This window comes from Xiphophorus hellerii, chromosome 8 (genome assembly GCF_003331165.1).
Source record: "Xiphophorus hellerii strain 12219 chromosome 8, Xiphophorus_hellerii-4.1, whole genome shotgun sequence".
NCBI classification, from domain to species: Eukaryota; Metazoa; Chordata; class Actinopteri; order Cyprinodontiformes; family Poeciliidae; genus Xiphophorus; species Xiphophorus hellerii.
This window is the reverse complement of record NC_045679.1, coordinates 25464661-25487433: the sequence shown is the minus strand read 5'-3', so window position 1 is coordinate 25487433 and position 22773 is coordinate 25464661. Positions and strand designations below refer to the sequence as shown.

At 41.2% G+C, this 22773-nt stretch overlaps 1 protein-coding gene across 6 annotated transcripts in view; it reads left to right on the top strand.

The window, feature by feature from the left end:
- Positions 1-178: 178 nt before the first annotated feature.
- The window catches only part of pitpnm2 (phosphatidylinositol transfer protein, membrane-associated 2), a 72563-nt gene continuing 49968 nt past the window's right edge, over positions 179-22773 (top strand). The window contains exons 1-2 of one of the 6 annotated variants that reach the window (XM_032569329.1): positions 179-456; positions 21922-21924. The gene's annotated coding sequence lies outside the window, so the exon portion shown is untranslated. Of the gene's footprint in view, positions 457-10871; positions 11191-16348; positions 16554-21921; positions 21925-22773 lie in introns of those variants that run through there. The other 5 variants (XM_032569331.1, XM_032569332.1, XM_032569334.1 and 2 more) reach the window with 5 other exon arrangements.

Genomic DNA, 22773 nt, shown 5'->3' with positions numbered 1-22773 from the left:
ATATTTATTTAGGCCAACTGTTAATCTAGTAGTATATTTATTATTTTTATTATATTGGCTAATATTACTGTATATTAAATGATTTTTTTTGTACAGAATGTTTTTCCACTGTAAGATGGCTTCACAAACATGCGCCCGTGTGTCAGCAGGGGGCGCTCTTCCCTTCTCTTACAGGAGGCGGCAGATCCTGCGCTTTGCTGTGACGGTGTAAACATCAGGTTGTTATATTCGGCCGGTTCTTAGGGCGGAGACCCGGACAAAGCAGCTGGGCGCCGCGGTGGAGGAGGCGGTGAGGCCGCGACGAGGCCTCCGACAGGCGGACACCAACCGGGGGGACCGAACGCTGCGGGGAGGCGGCAGCGGCAGGATGCGCAACTTCCACTGTTGGATACAAACATCACCTGGCAGCAGGTTTGTCCTCTCGACGTGACCGGCTGAGCGCTGAGGAGCTTCCTGGTCTTACTTTAACGCAGCCCTTTCCACTGCTAATCAACCTCTGCTGTCTCTCTTTAATTAGGAGCACAATGCGGACGCTGCTGCTCCGTGGTTAGGCATTTATTTCTGGCAGCGTTGGTCACATGGTGAGCACAACAACGCAGCTGACCGGTGGAGAGTTCAGAAATCTGGCTGACCTGCAGCTGCAGATGACTGCACTGCTGCGGATCTGTTACTGAGGGAATATAAGGAGATGTTTCGACGCCTCTTTTGGGGCTTTTGTGTGCAACTTTGAAGATTTTACTTTAGTGGTTGAGGAGATTTTTTTTAGTTTTTGGTCATAATAGTGCTCAGGTGTCTGGATCTGGGATGCTTCTTCTGAACCATCTTTCTGTGTGTTCTGGGTCACAGTGTTGGAAAAATTAGTCAAACTGTACCATCAGCTTATGGGTGTTTTTCACTAGTGCTACTATCAGAGGCGGTCTTAGCCTGTTTGGCTCCCTGGGCTCCCGGCGTCCCCCACCCCCACTGATTTTGTTTCTCTGAGCAAAGAATTTTGTCTCTACTAATCTAACCATCTCTAAGGCAGATGTCTTTTAACTCCAGTTCACAGGGAGCTCTTCTTCTGCAACGTTTTTGATGAATCAGTGTGTCGGCACATTTGAATATAATGGATAATTAATTACTAGGCCTGTGCAAAGTGTAAAGGAGATTCCTCAGTCATTTGATGATGCACATGACGGTTGCAGGACAGGAGTTGGGGATCCTTTACTGCGTTTCTGCAAAATTCAAGTTGACTATCAGATCCATCTGAGCACTCTATCAAAACGGTCTGGTAGTTGGACTACATTAGCTATTGTTAGCCTTCAAAGTGCTTCTATCTCCACAGGAGAACGATGGAGCTCCACCTTAGTGACTATTGGGTTCTTTGTCCAAAGGGATAAGATGCAAAATTTGGTCTAGCATCCTGATCTAGGGATGGTTCTATTGATTTAAAACTTTTACTAACTATTAATAGCAAAGACCATGTTGGCTTTTTTTTTTTGGACGTTCAACTCTTCAGTATTTCTGCATCTTTCCCCCAGATTTGTGCCTTGGCGCAATCCAGTTTCTAAAGTCTTCATTTGACTTCATGGTGCGGTGGAAACAGGATCCACCGGAGCTCAGTTTCATACCAAAGGGTTTGAAATGTTTTAGAAAAAAAAGAAAGAAAGAAATTTATCAATTTTAGGATGCACTGTGTTTGCTTCTGGGATGCATTTTTTATTATGCAACTACGTTATAAAACTTTTACTTAATAAATAAATCATAGAAATATTTTTCTGTTTTACTCACTGCTTAGAAACATGTCGCCTCATCTGACTCTTGCACACTCCTGCCATTAAAGCTACTAGAATCTAAAGGTGAAAACGCAGCAGAAGCTGTTTGTGTAATCCGACACCGCCTCTTAACTTATTCAGGAAGACGCTTCGGAGAAGCCAACATTTTCCAGGAAACATACACAATACTTGGAAAGCCCTAAATGCCAGTGAAGTGCTAGGAATCACAGTAATTCGCAGATGGTTCATAGACCGCAAGGCAACCTGTATAGTCTTGTGGTCTATGAACTGTTCAGCAGAAGATGAACCCTACTGTAGATAGTGAAACAGACAAGCCAATGGAAGTGGATGAAGAAAGGAATAATATTGCCTTAATGTCAGACTAGTTGTAATAAATAGTTGTATTTTAAAAACGTTGCTTTTTAGGTGGAGCATTTTGTTTTCCAAACTGGAGTCCACCTGTGGTAAATTCAGCTGATTGGACTTGGTTTGGAAAAGCACACACCTGTCTATATAGCTGGCAATGCAGGTTAGCAGGACATGAAGGGATTTTTCTGTGGACTTCTGGGGCGGGATTGTCTTGAGGCGCAAATTTGGGAAAGGCTCCAGAAACGTTTCTGCTGCTCTGAAGGTCCCAGTGAGTTCAGTGGCCTTCATCATTGGTCAGTGGAAGAAGTTTGAAACCAGCAGGACTCTTCCTAGAGCTGGTCAGCCGTCTGAACGGAAGGATCTGGAGGGAAGGGCCTTAGTCAAGAAGATGACCAAGAACCAGATGATCGCTCTGTCAGAGCTCCAGCGTTCCTCTGTAGAGAGAGGAGAACCTTCCAGAGGGACAACCAGCTCTGCAGCAATCCACCAATCGCCTGGCCTGGATGATAGGCCAACCAGACTATAGTCACTTCTTAATTAAAGGCTAATGGCACCCTGTCTGTACCAAAACGCACCTGAAGGACTCTCAGACCAGGAGAAACAAGATTCTCTGATCTGATGAGACAAAGACTGAACTCTTTGATGTGAATGCCTGGCGTCTTGTTTGAAGGAAACCAGCCACAACTCATCACCAGGTCATTACTATCCCCATAGTGGTGACAGCATCGTGCTATGCAGATGTTTTGCAGCAGCAGATACTGACAGATTAGTCACTGTACAAAGACATCCTGGATAAAAAATCTGCTCCAGAGCATCTGGGGCAACGGTTAATTTGTCAGCAAGACAACAACCCAACACTCATGGCATGAGATCTCAAAGGAGTGGCCAAGCCAAAGTCCAGACTTGAATCTGATTGAACGGCTCTGGAGAGATCTGAAAATGACCGACAGACGCCTCCATCCAACCTGATACTGCAAAGAAGAATGGCTAAAGATGTAAGGCAAGCTAATAGCTAAAGGTGTAAGGCTATGGCATTGTATTCAATGCCATAGCCTTAGGCAGCTGCAATTGCTCACCATGTCTCGTTGCTCACCACTCTTGTTCTTGTACAAGTTAAGCTCTTGAATGAGTCTAGACGATGGTAAGATGGTATGAACCACGCCCTTTTCCTCTACACCATCTGTAGCTGTAATACCAGGGCTTTTCCCTGACAGCCTGGGAGAATCCCGTCCAAGCTACCTCTGGAAAAACGAGACACATCCTTCATTTCTTTTCACTCTCTCAAAAAAAGACCAGGCGAGGAACTTGGTCCTTTTCCCATTGGAATTGCTGGTTGTGTACGCTCTGGTGTGCAGGATGAGTCATCGGTACTTATGCTCGTTTTTGGCCCTGAAGCTGGCGTGTGTACATGATGTAGTGCAAGGCAAATGCAAATATTGAAGCCTCAGACTTAACCCGGCGAGGGCTTTTGGAGCTGCTGTTCTCTTGTTCAGTCAAACGGTTTGAGAAGTGGCGTATTCTCTCCTCTTTTGCATGAAGGAGTCACACAGACGTGCAAGGCAGAGTGGTAGAAGATGGAGCTGATTATTGAGCTGAAATGATTCGATTTGCTTCGATGAATGCTGTCCGGAAGTGGTTGCCACAGAAAGAATGAGTCATAGTATTGATTAACTTTCCTTTTTTATATATCCATCCATCTCTCTCTCTTTTAGATCTACGGATCTGAGGAGAGTTGGCATGTAGGGCGGCTGGGAGCTGCATACCGATAACTGGGAAGAGGGCATGATGGGTAAGGGGATGGGGGGGAGGGGCTCATCACGAGAAGCCACGTCATCTCAGTGTGTGAAATCTATTTTTAGCAGCGTAAACAGAGGGATTCCAGCCCACTTGAATGTGGCTTCACAGTCAGGACTGAGTGGTGGGTGACGTTGGATGCGAATGAGCGACTCTGTCTGTTCATGTCTCTCAGTCTGCTGCCGTAATCACCTCCGTTTTCACAGCCTGCAAATAACCCACCGTCTTTTTGCTGCCTTTTTTTTTTTTGTTTCTGCTCTGGGGTTATGAAAAATCTTATAATGCTTTTCCAGCAAAATTCACGCCAAACCTTCGATCTTGTTGTTGTCCATGGTATCTTACAGACGTGGTCCCAATCTTCCTCTGGAATCGTTAGGCTGCTTTCTTTTTCCCACTTCACAGTGCTGTCAATATTCTATATGTATAATATTTAAAGCTGTGTGCCAAGAGTTTTTTTTGTTGTTGTTTTGTTTTGTAAAATCAGACTCACTTCAGATGTGGGTTTGTCACCCACAGACAACATCTCATTGTTATCGTTGCTAATCCTTTAGTTATTTCATTGTAAACAAGCTTCCATGTTTTCATACTCATCTGATGACATCACATAAGGCAGATAATCAACGATCCTTTGAGTAAATCCAGTTCTAATTTTCTTGTTTTTTCCACTTTAATCCCGTTAAAAAGCCTTCAAAAGGTATCTACTTACTTTCCTTGTTTGTCATTTTATGCAGCTCTGTCTCTTTGTGGACTTTTTACATTTTGTTTTTGTTGTCAAGCCTTTGATTTTGAGTTGCTTTCTGTTTGTCTGGAGTGTGCTACAAAGAATTGGAGGTTAAGGACACATTTGAGGTTTACAGATTTAGTAAAAAAAATAATTGAGGTTGGAAAGATGGCCCAAAGTCTCTTGATGGTTGTTGTTTTTTTCTCAGATGAAGACGTACAGGGAACAAACCTGGTGGGGCACAACCTTTAAATGCTGTTTGTGGGGAGCTACCACTTCTAGGTACTTCTACGTTGACTGAAACAGAATTTTAGGAAGAAACTTGAAATTTCTGAAGAAATTTAAAAGAGACCCAGTAAAAGTGTCTGTCAGATCTGAATCAGGGGTTCTGATGCTGAGAAAGGTTTTGCGAACTTCAGGTTTAAGTGTCAAAGCCTAAGCAGCTTAAAATAACAGATAGTTTTTATTTGTGTTTGTTGCATCTCCTGAAAATATGCAGAATTAGCTAAAATGCTAAAGTTAGCTAACATGTTGTTCATAGCTTGTGGGCTGTCGCTGAGTTACTCCATTTAGTGTGCAAGCATTAATATGTTAAAATTAGCTAAAATGCTAAGGTCAGCTACACTGCTATAAATGGCATGTGTGCTATTACTAGCATGTTGACTAACATTGTCTTTCTCCATTCGTTAGACAAACTGCGACCTTTATATCAAAATTAGCTATAATGCTATTAGCTTGAGAAATATGACTATCATACTGACTCATTCCTTCCAGAATGTAAATAGCAGTGTACACACTAAACTCAGCTAGCACACCAAGGTCAGCTTCATTGCTGCCATGCATACTTGAGCTATCGCTAGCATGTTCGCTAACATTGACTTAGTGTTAAAGCCAAACTTAGCTAGAATGCTGTAGTTTGCAGGTCGATCTCCAGTAGCATACTCCATGTAATATGCAAACACTAGTGTATGCGAAGGTTAGCTTAAATGGTATCATATGTATGTAACCTGTCACTATTATTCTGACTAATATCTACTCACTACATTCAGTATGAAAACTTTAATGTACAACCTGACTTGGTTTTTATTACACTGTGGTGGCAGTGTGTGAAAGATGTGTTTGGATGAGAGCTGAGTGTCTGGTAGGTGGCTGGCTGGCTGGCTGGCTGGCTGGCTGCGTCGCACAGCCTGAGCACTCGCTCTAATTAACAGTCCCACAGCTTTGTTAGGATGCAACGAGGCGTTGTGTCACCATTAAATATTCAGCCGATCACTGATTTGAGAGGAACGAATGAGGCAGAGCTTTCAGAGCCGAGCACAAACGCGAGGCATTCAAGTGGAAAGAACGAGTCCTTGTCGAAACGACGATCAAATCAAGATGTAGTTTGAAGTTTTGCGGCTTTCACTCTTGTTATCTTCGCTGTTTGATGACATAACCTGGCCATTAGGTATCATGGGGCTTGCACACCGAATGTGGCACCCGCACACTCCACCATATCATCGACTTTGTTGAATTTAGTGTTAAGATGACAAAACCAAATCCCATGTGACTATTTGAGTGAAGGCTAAAATTATTGTGAAGAATTTCTTTAATGAGGCGATCGCTCTAGGCCTGTCACAATAACAGATTTTGCTGGATGATAAATTGTCCCAGAAGTTATTGCGATAAACGATAATATTGTTGTTTTGAGACAGTTTTTAAGTAATACTATGATAATGGCATAATAATAATTCAAGAACAGATTCTCAAGGGTCAATAAACTTTCAATTCTAATGAACATTTAACACTGCAGGGTTTCCCCCAGTGTATTATAGGCCTGGCGGCCCGCCATGCTTTACTAGCCCCACCGCCAGGCTAAGCATTTCTTGTTTATGTTTTTAGAAAAATAATAATAATAATTGAAAAAAATCTTTTTTTGTTTTTTTAAAAGCGGGATTGCAAACGTCTCTATTGCTCTGAGCATTTCACTGGCGGAGCAGATTTATTCCTAAAAGATACGTTTATAGGAGATAGGTTTATAGTTTATGCATTTAAAGCCGGTGTTCTGACTATCAGTGCTACCTCGTCAGATTTTCCTACCGTAGCACGGATAGATGGCTAAGTTTATCTGTCAGTGCTACGCATCCAAAACTGCTATCGTGATGTTTACAAACAGAAAACTATAGCAGGTTGTGTTAATATTAAATATATTGGATAACAGGGGGCGTGCCGTGGTGGCGTAGGGGATGGCGCGACCCATGTTTGGAGGCCTTGAGTCCTCGACGCGGCCGTCGCGGGTTCGACTCCCCCATATACGGCGCCCCTGTTTATGTATCTGTAGTCTGTGTAAAAATATTAGCATTTATGGGGCCCTGAAGGCCTGGGGGCCTCATGGAGCCTCTGACTTAATTTGGATTAAACAGAAATGCAAATACTTGATATTCATTTTGATTGTGTTTTTTGATTTAAGACTAGTTGTGGGTTTAAATATCGTTTCACTGGCAATGTCTTCCCGTAAAATATAATTACCCAGTAATATTTTTACATTTCCTGTCTACTTAACATCTTCTAATACAAAAACACGGTGGAGCGCCTCGGCGCCCCGACCACTGGGCTTAGCGAGTTTTCTGGGGGAAACCCTGCACTGGAACTGGAAGGCATCTTAAATATACAAAATAAATAAACAAAACAATAAATAAAGTGAATTATGAAGTCTCTGCAAACAAAGTTGTCCTTCAAAGAAAAAAGGTAGTTGAGATCGCAGCACCAAACTGATGATGTTTAGCATCCAGTTTTTGGTAAAAAGAGAGAAAAAAAAGAGATCAACGATAAATCATGGCAATGGAAATTATTGAGTTTGTTTTAATTTATAATGCGATTCATTGTGACAGGCCTAGACGATTCTATCTTTTAGGTGTTTTTTCTAGCACGCTGTCTACCTGAAGACACTCGGTCTTTTTATAGCCACACATGGCAAACATGAGCGATGCTTGGCTGTCAGGATGGATGGTAATCTCTGTGCTAAGTGACTGCGGCTGAAGGGAGCTGGTGTCAGTGCTGTGGCTCTCCCAAACCACTCTGGCTGAGAAAAGCTGTATATTAGCCAGGCTCTCAGGTCTGGACCCGGGCCAAGCGCTAATGGTGCTGGGTGAAGGGGCGGAGCTTCTTCATCTCCGGGGCTTCGAATCGCCGTGGTGAATTAGCAGCATCATCTTCCTCCGCCGGCCTCCTGTTTCCGGCTCCGTATTTCATTAAGGCTTGTTCTTCTTCTTTGGTGTTTCCAGTCATTCCTCTGTTTTGTGAGCTAACTTGTCGTTGCTCCAGTTGGTATTGTGGGTAGTTTTTCACGCTTCAGCCAGCTGTGCTAGATGGAACTTAACATCTTGTCGCTTTTTACGAACCATTAATGCAGCTCAACATTACAATCAGAAAACAAGTTTTTCCCATTTGAATGAAGCAAACATTAACTTTAAATAATTGGTTTCACCTCTGATAATGCGATTTTAACTCCCTTGCACTAATCATTTTTGAATTAGTTTCCTCCTTTGTGCTGTACATGCTCTGCTTTGTGTCCTGCTCGCTTCACTCCTTTGAGCCGTTTCATCTTGTTTTTGTTTGCTTCCTCCTACATTAATTTTTCATGATCTCATTTATTGGTGCCTAAGCTGTATGTCCTGTGCTGGTGTATAAAATTAACCCAGTGTGCAATTTTTTTATGACTTGGCCAGGCGTACAGATCTGTCTAGGTACAGAATATGAAACCATCGCAGGCATTGATTCTGAAAAAAACACACACACAAAAAAATCAATGAATGAGAGGTTATGCTTCAGGATATCAAGAGAATGTGTAATTGTGATATATTATTGCCAAATATAAGAATGACTATATTCCTACATATCCCCCCCCCCCCCCCCCCTTTTTTTTTAACAATTTTCTTTTCCCAGATTGTTCTTCCTTTTCATAAAAACAATGTCCTTATGAGTTTCTCTTTTTAGCTTTTGCATTTCAGTCACTAAACTTGTGCATTAGATATGGTCCTAGAGGCCTTTAAGTTACAAATATGCAGAATTTGAATGCATGCTACTTGAAATATGACTTATCCTACCAAAATGTTGTTGCTAAGATGCAGGCAAGACACATTTTCAGATTTTTGTTTTTTTATTAGACTAAGCAAGAATATTTGATTGAGGATGCTCCATACGTTTTCTCTCTCTTTTTTCTTTTAATCTCTTGTGAACGGTGAATATGTGTGCAAGGGACGCCAATTGTTAAACTGGAAATGACTCCAGCACAAATTTTGCAATTTCTATTTTTATTTTTTGTTTATTTTTGCTTTTCATTCCAGGTCATAACAGCGATCTATGTATAAATTCAGCCAGTTTACAATTTAGCTTTGTTTTTTTTTAAAAGGTAGCACTCTTTTAGTTCTGCACATAAACACTCTGACGTTGACTGTGTTGACTGTCTGCAGGCAGCAGTCAACACAGGCTGCAGGAAAAACGAAGCTCTGCACATTCTGGCAGCATCTCTCTTTGGATAATGGCCGCCTCCTCCTGACTATCTCCTTCGGCGGCAACGATGCCGTTTTTGCATCATCCGCGTTCAAAGTTTGAAATATTTTTAGATTCAAAGTTAGCCCCGGTGTGTGGATGAGTCATCATCGTCATTTGCAAACAGACTCCTGGAGTCTGAAACTCTCATAAAGGAGTTGCTTCTGGCTAGAGACTGGATATAAAGTCAAAACAGGCTAAATAAAGACACCTAAACTTTATCCGTTATTTTAATGGAGCTTTAGCTCATCATCAGATCTCAAGGATTCAGGCCATCAGGCCATGAAAAGCAGATACATTTAGGCTTCTACAAATGTAGAAACAATGAAGTATTGATTTCATTTCTAAAAGATGAAGTAAACCTTTTCAATTAAAGCCAAAAACCAGGACATAAATAGCAAAATTGTACTACTTTACACCATACAGTTACATTGTTTGTCGATAGAATTCATTTATAATCAGCCTAAAAATGGTTTAAGATTTGCGTCTTTTGATCCACAGTTCAGAAAATATGGCGCAACTACAAATCAGTCAAACCGTCAAAAACTGACCCCTGGTAACTTCTGGAAAACCTGCAGTGGTCCAAAGATGGGCGAATCGTTCGACTGGAGTTGCGTGGATGTGTACGGTGGAGAAAAACCTTTTGGGGTCTGCAAAAGACTTATGTGAGAGGCGGAGAATCATTAAGCTAACATTTGTTTTGACTTACTGCCAAAAATGGAATGGAGGAGATTATAAATCTATTCCTACGCTTGTGTTAGAATGTCAAAGTCAGAGCCTAAATCCAACTAAGGCCTTGTACACATGTAGCCACGTCTTTATAAAAAACCAAGCATCTCCGTCGGATTGTTTTAAGACAGTAATGTTGTACACACATGCCAAACCCACAGGGGGCAGTGTAGTGCAAAGCTGAAACCTGTGTCAGCCAATCAGATCGCTTCAAATACAACCACGACTTCCTGTAAGGAAACAAACATGGCGCCAGGAGGTCGAACTACTTTTAAATAGCGTGTTGGAATATAAAGTTGATTAAACACAAGGCGATGCTGATTGGTTGTTATGTTAAAGCAAATATGGGGACGTATTATCATATTTTTTTGTCGCACACTGTAATGAGCAGGACCTGAAATCTCTTTTTTTCGCCTGTACACACGCGAACACAAATACGGAGTTTTCCCAAATTGTTAACCCCCCCACCCAAATAATCGTTTTTAGGGATATTAAACAAGGTTTTTGTGCAGATGAAAGGCCAACACGCATAAAAATGTGTTAGTTTCCCCAGATGTCCTGCTTGATAAGAATTATAGGCATGTAGCAGGTAAACAGACGCTCTCCGAGTAGCAAACAGATGTTTCTTCGGTTCCTGTGTATCCGCAGCCCTCTGCTGCTGTTCTAATTCCGGTGAACTTCACACGTTAGGAACATTTTAGCGCCAGAGGCCCGTGAGAGCGGCGACAACGCCGATCAGCCTCCCCGTCCCTCCGCAGACGGCGATGCGTCGCCGTCATTTGCCAAAAGACACTGAAGCAATACAATCGAAACGTCACAGGCGGCTCCCCCTCCAACCCCCACCCAGCTAAAATTAGCGCCTTCTCTCTCATCAGCGAGCCGTCACGTCAGGACCACGCTCCTCATTTGCTGCCTAGATTTTTTATTTTATTTTATTTAAAGCTTTCTCCCATGTTGTGACGCTTTGACCAGGTCAGATGGTCACCTTATCTGTAGGTGAACATCCATGGTGTCCTCTCAGCTGGCGTCAGACTCAGATCACAACACATCTCCTAATATGTGCCGTGCCAGCTACACATTCTTGCTCTTTTGATTGATTTGAGGAAGGAAGTTATTTCAAAACTTCTGCTTTTTTTTTTTCTTTCTTTTTTTGGCAGCTTGTTTTTTTTTAAGCAGACTATCCTTGTGCTCTGAAGTCATGCAGCTGGTTTCTGTCTCAGCTGAGGTAGAAACCAGCGTTTGGAGTCTGAGCCGGGCTGAAGGACGGCGGTCGATGCAGGAGATGAACTTCAGGTCAGTGGGATCGTCTCACACCCGTAGCTCCAAGCCGTTTCTCTTTTTCTTTTTCTTTTTATACTGACGCCGACCTTTGACCTGCAGAAGGATTCTCCCCCGAGGTCACATAGGGATTGTGTTTTAGCTGCAGCTGCTCTGCTCAGACTTATTTTTGCCTCCTAATTATTTAGTTTGGGCCAGCTGTTCCAGACCGCAGGGCGGGTCAGAGGTCACGGGTGAGCCGGTGCCGACTTCGACTGCCAATAGGATCAATCTCTGGAAAGTTGAACACTATTTGAGATGATTACATAGAGCCGTGTTTGTTTGGAAATCTTTAAAATCTTTATTGAAAGCAGCTCGTTGTGTTAACTCTGGTTGTCTTTATCTGATTTGGACTTCTTTTTTTTTTGATTATCTGAAAAGGTTTTTCACAGCCGTGTCAAACTGACATCAATGTGCTTCAGATGTAACATGTAAAGTCCTGATGATTGACTTTCTTCTTGTCTGTCTGAATGGAAGAGAGCAGCTGTTACCTGAAAATGTGTTCATTTCCTGTGCTGTTCAGGAAATACCTTTGTTTTGTTCCCTTTTTTCCCTGACATATTTTATAATTTATCCATGGTAACAAGGGGGCACATGAACACTTTTACTGTCCAAACGGCTCTGAATAACCCAACCATGTCCAGAAGACTCTCTTTCTGGACACCTGGCTGCATGCAGGTGCAGCTAAGTGACCTTTTTCAGACGCGTCCTGAACCGTGTTTCACCAAAGCGTGACACAGTTTCACGGTTAATGTTTGTTCATTTCTAACCAAGCTTTGGCGCTGATAAATTCACGTAATGATTTGGATGAGCAATGATTTGGAAAAGCACTCACAACCCTTGAGCCTCTGCGGAGTTTAAGTTACAAACATCTATTGCGAGTTTTTGTGGTTGACGAACAGGAAGCAGTGCATTATGGGATGTGGATGGAAAGGGGTTGAAGTCTTAATGCATGTTTTGTTAGGGAGGAAACGTGTAATGGGAGTCATCGTGATGAATCGATTTATATACAAATAATCAGGCATTCAGTAAAAGAATGCAGTTATTGCATTTTAGACAATAAAAAGTCACTTTATTGTTTGTTTAATTGCATCTTTTAATGTATTTTTAATATTGTATACACAAAAATGCTCAAGTGGTAAAATGAAAAATGTGCAAAAAGTGAAAATTTCTCTATCTGACTAATTGATTGTCAGAATAATCAATTACCAAAATAATGAAATACAAGGGAAATTAATACCTTTTACTTTATTCCTTAGGTGAATTTCATTCCTAATGGCCACTCTTGTTGCTGATCCATTTCAATTTGGACCTTTTCCGCACTGTGTTTTTTTTTTTTTTTTTTTTAATAATAAAAAACCTCAAAGTTGCGTCTAAGTGCAGCGGGTTCACAGGAAATGCAGTTTCTAGCTCTGCAGCTAAAATTACTCTGAACTCCTGTGACCTGTCTTGCTGTGCGACAATGAATTGATTTAATATATAAATACGGCTTTCCAGCGAGGCCGTAATCGAACACCCGCTGCAGCGCGGCGTCGATACATGCCGGTAGTTACGTCACAGGCGCGGGCGGGGGAAGGAGGGGGGCGTCCGGCGGGCCGGAGCGGCGGAATGATGAGTAACAGCCGAGCCTGGTGAGGAAAGGTGCGCTTGACAGGATCACACATTAACAGCAGATGTTGCTGCTGCTGCTGGCGTTTGGAGTGATTCTGTTAGCGCCGGTCTGCTGATGCTCAGATAACGGGAGGGCGCGCGCCGGGCGGAGAACACGTCGCTTCCCGCCGTGAGACCAGCTGGACACCGGCTGCCCGGAGGAGGACCGGGAGGCCGGCTGCTGCAACATGACCTCAGGTCGGCCTTATTCCGGTGTTTAAAACATTAGCTGCGTGTCCATTACACACGCGCGCAAATATTTGTCTACACTGAACGTGTAATAGAAGAATAAACCAAGTTTGTTCCGCTAATGTCGGATATTATAAACGTTTTTATAAAGTAAGAATTGAAATTAAAATCACATGTGTATAAAGTAATTCACGCGATAAGTCGTTTAAACAAAAAAAAAAAACGGCGTCATATTCATACGTCATAGTGACAAACCTCGATGTAGGAGGTGATAGTTCTGTGCCGTTTTTGGGGGAATTGTAGTCAGCCATTTTACAGAAGAACTAAGGATTCAACACTTTGAATGACACAACTTTTTACAAACTGCGCCATGCTGTGAGAGCTCTGGAGCCAGGGGGAAAAACCCCCCAACTAATAACACAGAAACAAACCATCTTCTTTCTAATACTTCCTCTCTTCGTTGTTTACAGCAGTAGTAAAATCCGGCTGTTGCTCACGTGACTCGTGATGCAAAAAAAAGTGCTTCCATTTCAGTGTTGCGAAATAAATCGGTTTCCATACGGCTGGAAAAACCACCGCAAAAAAAAAGAAAATGTGAGTTTTTCCAAAATTTGCGTGTTTCTTTTAAGAAATGTTATTTTCGTCATTTCAATTTGCACAGTTTTATGCTCAGCTTGGGTTAAAGACAAACTGACAGCTGCACAATCCCCTGTAGATCCAGTTTGGCTGCAGGTGGGATATTTTTAACCAAAAGCCCAGTGAGGCGTGCGGGCTGGGTGTAATTAATGACATGCGAGTCATGGAGCTTATCCTAGGCTTGCAGCCCCTCGGTTAGCACACATCAGCAGGCTTCATGCACAGAACGGATGGAGAGCAGAGAATTATTATTGTTATTACTATACAATTTACAATCCATTCATCCCCACTTTTCCCTGCAGGGTCACTGGTGGTGCTGCTGTCCATCTTTAGCGGTCACATGATACCTTATTTAAGTCTCAAAAGATTTCAACGGGAAACCTAACTTAGAAAACTGTCAACTTGTCTGTCATATGACAAGAAATCTGTGTGAAAGTTCACAGAATGACTAGTGTTTCTGGCGCTAACAGCAAACTCCCGACAAACAGAGAGCTTCTGATACCTGCCCACCCCCGACAGGCCACAAACATCAAGCTCTGCAGCATGTGGAGTATTCTGTGGAGTGCGCACAGACCGAAACGACGTTCGCCTACGAGGGAGAGTGCCTGACTTGGCGTGTGATCTCGGCAGCCCCATTCAGATTCTGTGGCTGAGAGTCGCAGCAGGAAAGGCGGGACCTGGTCACGACGCCCTGCAAACGTCGTGCGCGACCGCCGAAGCTGCAGATGTGACCTGGTCGGCATGCGGCTCTGAAGCAGCACCGCGCCGCCGTCGCACCTAAAAAAGCGATGGCATGATGAAGGACGACACCCAGGGTTTGACTGGTGGTGCAGACCGAGGATGTAGGCGTCTCACTGGTTCAGCAAACATTTTAATGAGTTTAAAAAGAACTGAGGCGAGGATTTAATTACTGATTTTATTACTGCCTCGTGAAAGAAACTGTAAACTGTTAATATTGACATTTGAAAGTGTTAGAAGGACGAGTCTTACACTGATTAATAATTAATGTTAACATTAATCACGCCAGGCAGTCTCAAACTTTAAAAACTAGTGTCTTAATTACTTTTCTCTTTACTCCATGTTTTCCTAAAGTAGGCACTATAATGTTCTTTTATTATTTTATGTACAAACCTTGCTTAAAAAAAATCTCTACATACAGCATATTAGATGTGAACAATTTTTGAGAAATTTTAAGATGACAGTGCTATTTTTCTTCACTTTAAACTCTGCATCTTCCATCCATCCACTTGTCTCTACTGGTGGACTGGTGTCTATTTGTCTTAGTCCTGCTAAATATTTAGCCTTAAGCTCAATATTTAGCCAACTAGCTAAATAAGTAGCTAGCAAGCAAGCTGGAATCAAAACCCTTCAACTGTCACTATTACATGATAGTCAATTAGTCCATGAGGCCATTGATTTCATCTTGACTGTTGAGGGGTTAATTTGCTAGCTACAAATGTAGCTTCAAAGGTAAATATTTACTTTAGAGCTAATAGCTTAGCTTGCTGGCTAACTATTTAAGTTGGAGCTAAATTTTCAGTAACCCAAAATTATTGCTGTCAATTTTGGACTGTGTAACTTTACAAACAGAACTCTTACTCTTTAGGCGGCTCCACTCTGTTGCCTACTGGGGAAAAAATCAGCTACAAAACAATCAAAAAAGATAAATATATGAAATGACAAAGAAGCAAAAATGACCGTCACCCACCTGTTTCACTGCCGGTGTTGTGTTTACTTCTGTTTCCTCAGTCAGCTCAACACAACTTCTGCTTTGTCGTGACATTGAAGTTTTTGTTAAAAAAAGCTTTTTTTAAAAAAGCTGAGAAAACCTTTTAAAACGCAGCTTAGCCTCAGAACTGGTTTGCTCGGTTCTGCCTCACAGTGCAGCCCTTCTTCGTCAATCCCCCTCTCAGCTCCTTCAGACTAGCCAGCAACAATTAGCAAACACCTGGTGGAACTGAGCATCTGCTAAGCTCATCATAGGAGCTACTTCTCAGTGCAACTCTGGTAAAAACTTTGTTAAAGGGTTAATAGAGGAGCCATGTTGTGATGACTTTCTGGAAGGCGGAGTTTAGAAAGAGGAGGAGCTTCTTAAAGAGACAGAGACCCAATTTCAAGGATTTAATGTAGGAAGTCAAATTTCTTTTAAATCATATTATATATATATATATATATATATATATATATATATATATATATATATATATGGCACTTTTGTAACAGCTGAAGTTAAGTTACTTGACATGATGTGCCTGGAAAACACTTCCTTAACTAACATACTTTTGCAGAGGAAATGCCAACGGTGGATTTTATGATTTAAAATATAAAAGTAGAATCTACTCATAAAAAAAGATCTTCTCTAGCCTCTCAGATATCTTCATTAATTACGTTAAGAGCTGTGGTTTACAGTGAAACAGCAGAAGCTCTGTTTTTTTTAAAATTTATCATTGAGAATAAATTCCTTCGTATCTGCTGATTCTGGCTCGGCGTTACGCAACCGTCCCCACTGAAAAGGCAATCAATCTGGTGGGGCCGCGCCGCCAAACCCGCTGCATCACAACAACCATCACCAATCGGGCTCCAGCCTCACGCGTCGCCATGGTAACTGAGCTTCCTCTGTGATGAGGAGGTGGGGACAGCTGATGGAGGAGAGCAGAACAGCAAGAGAGAGAGAGCGAAGAGAGGTGGAGGAGAGGCAGAATCTAAAGCTGCTCTTGGGTTTTGTTAAGCGGAGGGCGCTTTGAGCTTTACCGAGGGGCCGGGATGTGATGGGGAGTCGCCGCCGCGTGAGCCGGGGAGTCTCGCCAGGATCAGGTTCTGCAGCGCTCCTCCCTCTGCACATGGATCCATCCAGCAGCCGAGAGGTAAAACATTTCTTTCACCCGAATGATCCGGTTCAATCGGAATGTTCATCCCCACTTCCTTCTCATGTGAAAATAAACGACACGCTGCTGCCTGTTGGACTCTGAGCGCTCCGACAGCAACCTGCAGGTGGCGGGGCTTTAGTCATCCTCTCCCGAGATGTGGCAGGTGTGTGAGGGGGGGAGGCAACAGACTCGCATTTGACAGAATTGAAATATCTAGCCGCTGCGTTTCGCAAGTCAATTTAATCTCTTCATCAAATGCAAAAATGTCTGAATTACACTGCGATTCTGGGAGGGAAAAAAAGTTTCCCTTTGGCAGAGTCTGAGTTAATAGCTAATATATATTCCTGATTCTTTTAATTGGCTGGAATAATTGAATGAAATTTTTGTTTTGTTCTTTTATATTTACTTGGCAGTGTAGCTAGCTTTCTATACATCCATAAAATGGGATTTATTTCTTTTTTTTTTAAAGCAAAAATATGTAGTCAAGGCTTTATTTTAATGCTCCTGTCAAGCAGTGAGTAATGATCTGCTGCAAACTCTGTTCAGTCCTGATGCCAAGTGTGGAAATAAATCATCAAATACTATATTTATTACTACACGGAACAGAGAGAGGACTTAGAAAGCCTGTGTTTGCAGTTCAGCTTTGGGCAAACTGGCTGCACGAAATCTGTCTGGTTTTGGTAAAACCATGGAAAAAAAACCAAAAAACTCAAAAAATAGAAGAAAATCACCAGCCTGCCTGTCTCTCTTGGTTTACTTGTTGCATATGTTGTCTGAGTCATTCGGCCCTGCTGGCTTGTGTGTTGTGATTAACAAATGCAGAGACAAATCCAGTCAGGGGATCTTGTTAAAGCGGCACGACTCCTCCATATGCCGAGCGAGTCGACCAGATGAATCCCGGTGGTGCAGCAAACTGTGAGATCATGAATCCCACTCAGAAATCCGGCTCCTGCTGCAACGTTTGAGAAAAATGGAATCCATGTGAAAGTGAACAGGCTGTACTTTTCAAGCTTTCATGCTTCCGAAGCGCTTTGAACGTTCTTTATTTCATCATTTCCCCTTTGACTTTTTTGCATTATTTTTTTCTTTGCGGCCACAAACTTTGATGTATTTCATTGGGATTTTGTGTGAGCAAAAGTAGTAGTGCATAACAGTGGGGGTAAAAAAACCAAAACGACACATGGTTTTCTTTTTTTTTTTTGGTTTTTGCTCATTAAAATTTGCAAAATGCTGCAAGTCAGTGACTCGATGCAGTCTGCTGGGTTTCTTTGGAAAGAAACTTTTTAAGGAAACAGTATTATTATGTGTCTGCCAGGCCCATAGAACCATTTAAAGCGTAATTAAGTTACCTTCAGCTGTTATAAAAATGCTAATAGTCAAATATGACTTAAAATAAATATGACTTTGTAATCTAACGCCTTAAAATTGGGTCTCTGTCTGTTTAAAACTTCTCCTCTTTATGAAACTCTGCCTTTAGGGAGTCACCACAACATGGCTCCTCTATTAACCCTTAAACAACATTTCTACTAGCGTTGAGAAGTAGCTCCTTTAATACGCTCAGCTGATGTGCAGTCCCACCAGTTGTTTGCTAATTGCTGCTGGCTAGTCTGAAGGAGCAGAGTGGGGGAGCCACAGCGGAGGTCTGCTCTGTGAGGCAGAAACTTGTAAACCGCACCTCCGAGGTGGAGCTAGGTCCAGCCAGGTGTTTTAAACAGCTAAGTGGTTGCCATGGAGATTAAAGGATTTCTCAGACATGCATGAAAGAAACAAAGCAACACTCCAGGTATGTTTTGAATGAGGAAATAACATTACAACACGATGTAAAGCTCAAAGTCAACTTTACATAATGCTGCCCCTTTAAGCTTTTCTTTTATCTCACTATGGAAAGAGTATAATAAGACTTCGAACCTATCAAGACGTGATTGACCCCTTCAGCCCGTTAATGTCTGGTGTAGTTCTGTGCAGACATTAACTGCAGAGCTGTGGTCGACGCTATAATGATCCCATTTGCATGTTCACCCTTTCCTCTGAAATCTCTCGGTACATTTGTCCGTTGCGTGTTGCCCCTTCCAGTTGACGGTGTATGCGCTCTTCCACCACAATTGATAAAAAGGTTGGACCGTGGAATTAACAATTTGCACCTCAGCGTCTCGCCAGCTACTACGGGCCGATCAACAAATGCAGTCTGCAGCCAATCAAATCGATCCAAAAGACGAGGATTTGCAAATGGAGACGAATCTGGCCGGGCCTGATTGGGGGTGAACCGGGTAAAGCCACGGCCAGTTCATCCCCAATCAGGCTGGGACACGAGTGAATCAATCAGAGCGTGAGAGGCCCACCTCAAGTACGAAAATCTGTTGACAGAAGTATTAAACGTGCACTGCAATTAATCTGGCTTTTTATTTTGGAAGAGTGGCTGACAGAAAGCAATATGGAGTCTTGGTTTCAGTTAGCCACAAGCCATGTAGGGGCATGTAATGTGGAGGAAGATTGAATTTGTCAGATTATACTAAAATGTAACTTTTTAGCCTTCATGTAAAACATTACGTGTGGCAGATAATTCACACAACAGACCACCTTGAACGACTCCTTACTGAGTCGGCATAGAACCAAACATACAAACATTCAGCAAGATCTACACTGGACCGGTTTAGATGAAGGCATGTTCATGTCCTAGATCTGATGGAAAGTCTACTGGAAGTCTTGTAAGTTGATGTTTACAGACTCCGGACAGAATGAGCAAAATGTTCACTACGGAGATTTCTAAAGATAATAGAGATATAAGTCTTGCAGCAGAGATCGCAGTGAAAAGTGACAATTCAAGGAATTAATACCTTTACCAGGTAGCAAGCTGAATCTTTTGTTGGATATTTATTTGTTTTTACTCACAGCTACGTCTGTTAAAATGCCCTTGGAGTTTTTATTTTGTAGCAAACGGTTTATGAAATCCTTCTTAGAATCTAACATTCTTTTATTTCTCTTTGTATTAGCCCTGATTTGCATTCCTTCACAAAGGAGCTTCTAGGAACAGATCAGTGTTTTTAATCAGAAAGCCTTGAGATGAACAAATGAACTAAATGCTGGCAATGTTTGTGTCACGCTTTTAGTTACCTTGAAAGAAGAGAATGCTTCTAATGCACCTTGTCTTCCCATCTATCTGCTGAGATTCTCAATCTCAGATTTGAGATTCTCAAAAGGAGAATTTGAGATTCTCCATGTTTCTTAGTTGATAGTTTCATTTTTGTACCTGCACAAACTGACCTTTCATCCACAAAGTCTCTTTGGAGTATTAGTGACGGACATTTTAGATTTTGTTACAGCAACCTAGTTTCCAATACAACTGGTGCTCTGATCCTTCAATATATGAATGTCTTTAAGTGTTATTTTCCAAAGAAATGTCATCTGGATATGTTAGTGCATGTCAAATTATTTCTAACTAGCCAATTTCCACAAAGTCTACAAAGCTTTTAGAATATTATACAGCATTTGATTAATAAACTTGATAGGTTTATCTAGAAGGATAGTTTAATTTCTTTCTCTGTCTCATAGAAAAACAAATATAGGAGGAATAAGTTTTCTTATTGGCTGTTGAGGGCGAAGCGACTCGCTCGTTTCCCACAGTTGGTCTCTGATTGGTTGTTCAGGCCCTCATGATGACTCCTCAGCCGGTCATGTGGTTCAGCACGAGATATAAAAACAACCAGATCCAACAGAACCAGGCCTGATCAATGTAACAGATTCAGTTGTGATTTTCTTTGCATTTCTTTTGCTTTAGGTTCCTCAATATTTTTGTGCAAAATTCCAGCAAGCTTTAGCTTTTTCCTCATCGCCTGTGTTGTGTTCAGCATCGCTCAATGACTTTCCTTACGGGGGTTTTCTCTTTCCTGTTCTCAAATACTTTGTATTTCTCCCCTTTTTTTCATTCCTGTCTCTGGTTAACCTTTGCGTTAACATTAGAGACCAGAATTAATCCGCAAGTCCCTTTCTTTGAACTTTTGGGAGGCCAGTGAAATTTTGATCAACATTAAATCGTTAATCAGCAAAGAGAAAGTTTTGAAAAGGTATTTCTCACTCAAAAACTTTCCCACTTTTTCCATATAGAACCATTGTAGACTTACTCATATAGTTTATTTCCTTGTTGGTTTTGTTTCTTTCTCAATGGATCAATAGACATTAGGAAATAGACTGTGTTTGATAAAATAATCCTTGACTTAAAATAATTACCCGTGTCATAATAATGTGATTGTTTGCGACAATGAATAAATAAATTTGATAAAAACTAAAATGCAAAGAAACTATTTGCTACTTTAAATTTGTGCTCAAGATTAAAATCTGAAGAAATGAAGAAATTCACCTTCCAAATTAAATTTTGATAGATGTATGTGTTAATGTTATTATAGTTTTACACACCTCATTTGTGCTGAAGAACAAAACTAGATTCAGCTCAGCTCCAACATTTGGCCAATCTACATCAATGCTGTCGTTTCCATTTGAATCGATCACTAAACTATCGATTATTTTAGTAATCGATTATTCCATTGATTATTCTGACGATTAATAGATTAATCGAAAATACAAAAATAATGATTTTTTTTAAAATAAGAAAATAAACATTCTACTAGAACTTGAACCCTGTGAAGCCAAAGTTATGCCACTTTATTTACTATATTTGTTCATTTTTGACTTGATTGCTGATGTTCTTTCAGTTCTTTCAGCAAATTATCGTTACCTTTTTTCTTTGTGTCCAGTTAACGATTAATCGATTACTATGTTAGTTGACAATTATTTCATCACAACTAATCTGACCTATCGTTCAGCACTAGAAACCATAGTCATATTCAAAAATGAGTATATTTACAGAAAGGTTACGATAGATCAATCACACAGACTGATGTTTTCAAGCCTTTATTTCGGTTAATTATGTTGGTTTTAATGCACAAATGTGAGGCTGAAACAATTATATGGCTTATAGAAAACAAATTTTTATTCCGATTATAATAATGTTGTCAATGACAACTATTTATTCGTAGTTTGGTTTTGATACATACATGCTGTCATTTTTTTCATGTCACCTTACAGTTTTCAGAGTTTGTGTTCTTGTGGAGATATTCTCGTTCAGTGAGCCGTTTCTGTTCAACGAGCGCAGACAAAGCTGACTGCTTTGCCGTTTGCTGTGAACTGAATGAATGGAGCCAGACTTGGATTCTGACTGAGGGATTTTTTTCTGGGTCAAATCTTCACTACTGCAAAAAATGACTCCATTAGGGTGTGCGGTATCTTTCCTCAGTGCTTGGAAGCTCATTTGCATTCCTGAAAAAGCTGTTTGGGAATGTGTTTCTGACTCATCATCCTCAGCCGACTGTAGTAGGTTAAATTTAAGCTTTGCCTCATTGTTGTATTACAGCCAGACTAAGATTTTTATTGTGTTAAGTTACGAGAATAAAGTCATAGTAGTTACTAGGATGCAAACAAAAGGGAAGTTGTAAAATGAGAGCAAAGCTTGTATTTATCAGGATCTGACGCGACTAACTTGTCGTGCTACCGATAATAATTTGATGCTGATGTGTTAAAAAATGAAGTATTTCCTTATTTGGAAAATCGATACCAAAGCATAACTTCACAAGATGCTCAACTTCCTCATTTTATCTTTCAAATTACTATTTGTGGAGGAATTCTCATAAAATTACAACTTCATTCTCCTATTATTCGACTTTACTCTCGTGTAATTCGGACTTTAGGCTCATATTATATTGACTTTATAGTCGTATAGCTTTATGCTCGCAACACTGACTTTATTCTTGAAATGTAAAGAAAACCCACAAAAAAAACATTTCTTAGCCTGGCTCTAATACTCTGTTGTAGTTGTACAGATTTGCTTTGATTGGAACACATTAGAAATATCAAAACAGGGTTTCCCTCAGTGTATAATAAGCCTGGCGGGCCACCAGGCTTTACTTGCACCCCACCAGGCTTGGCATTGTTTGTTTATTTGTTCCAGGTTTTATAAATGTTTGTCTTTGACTGTAGTTGGCGTTTAAGTATTATTAACGCTGCCCTCCACTAACACATAACTACCAAGTGGTATTTTCAGAAACACAGTAGGCACCCCTACCAACGCCGTCAGCTAGTTTTCTAGGGGAAACCCTGCAAATTTGAACTTAGTTTGAATTTTTCTTTATTACATTTGAGACGAAGTCTCCTTCTGCACCAGGTACTT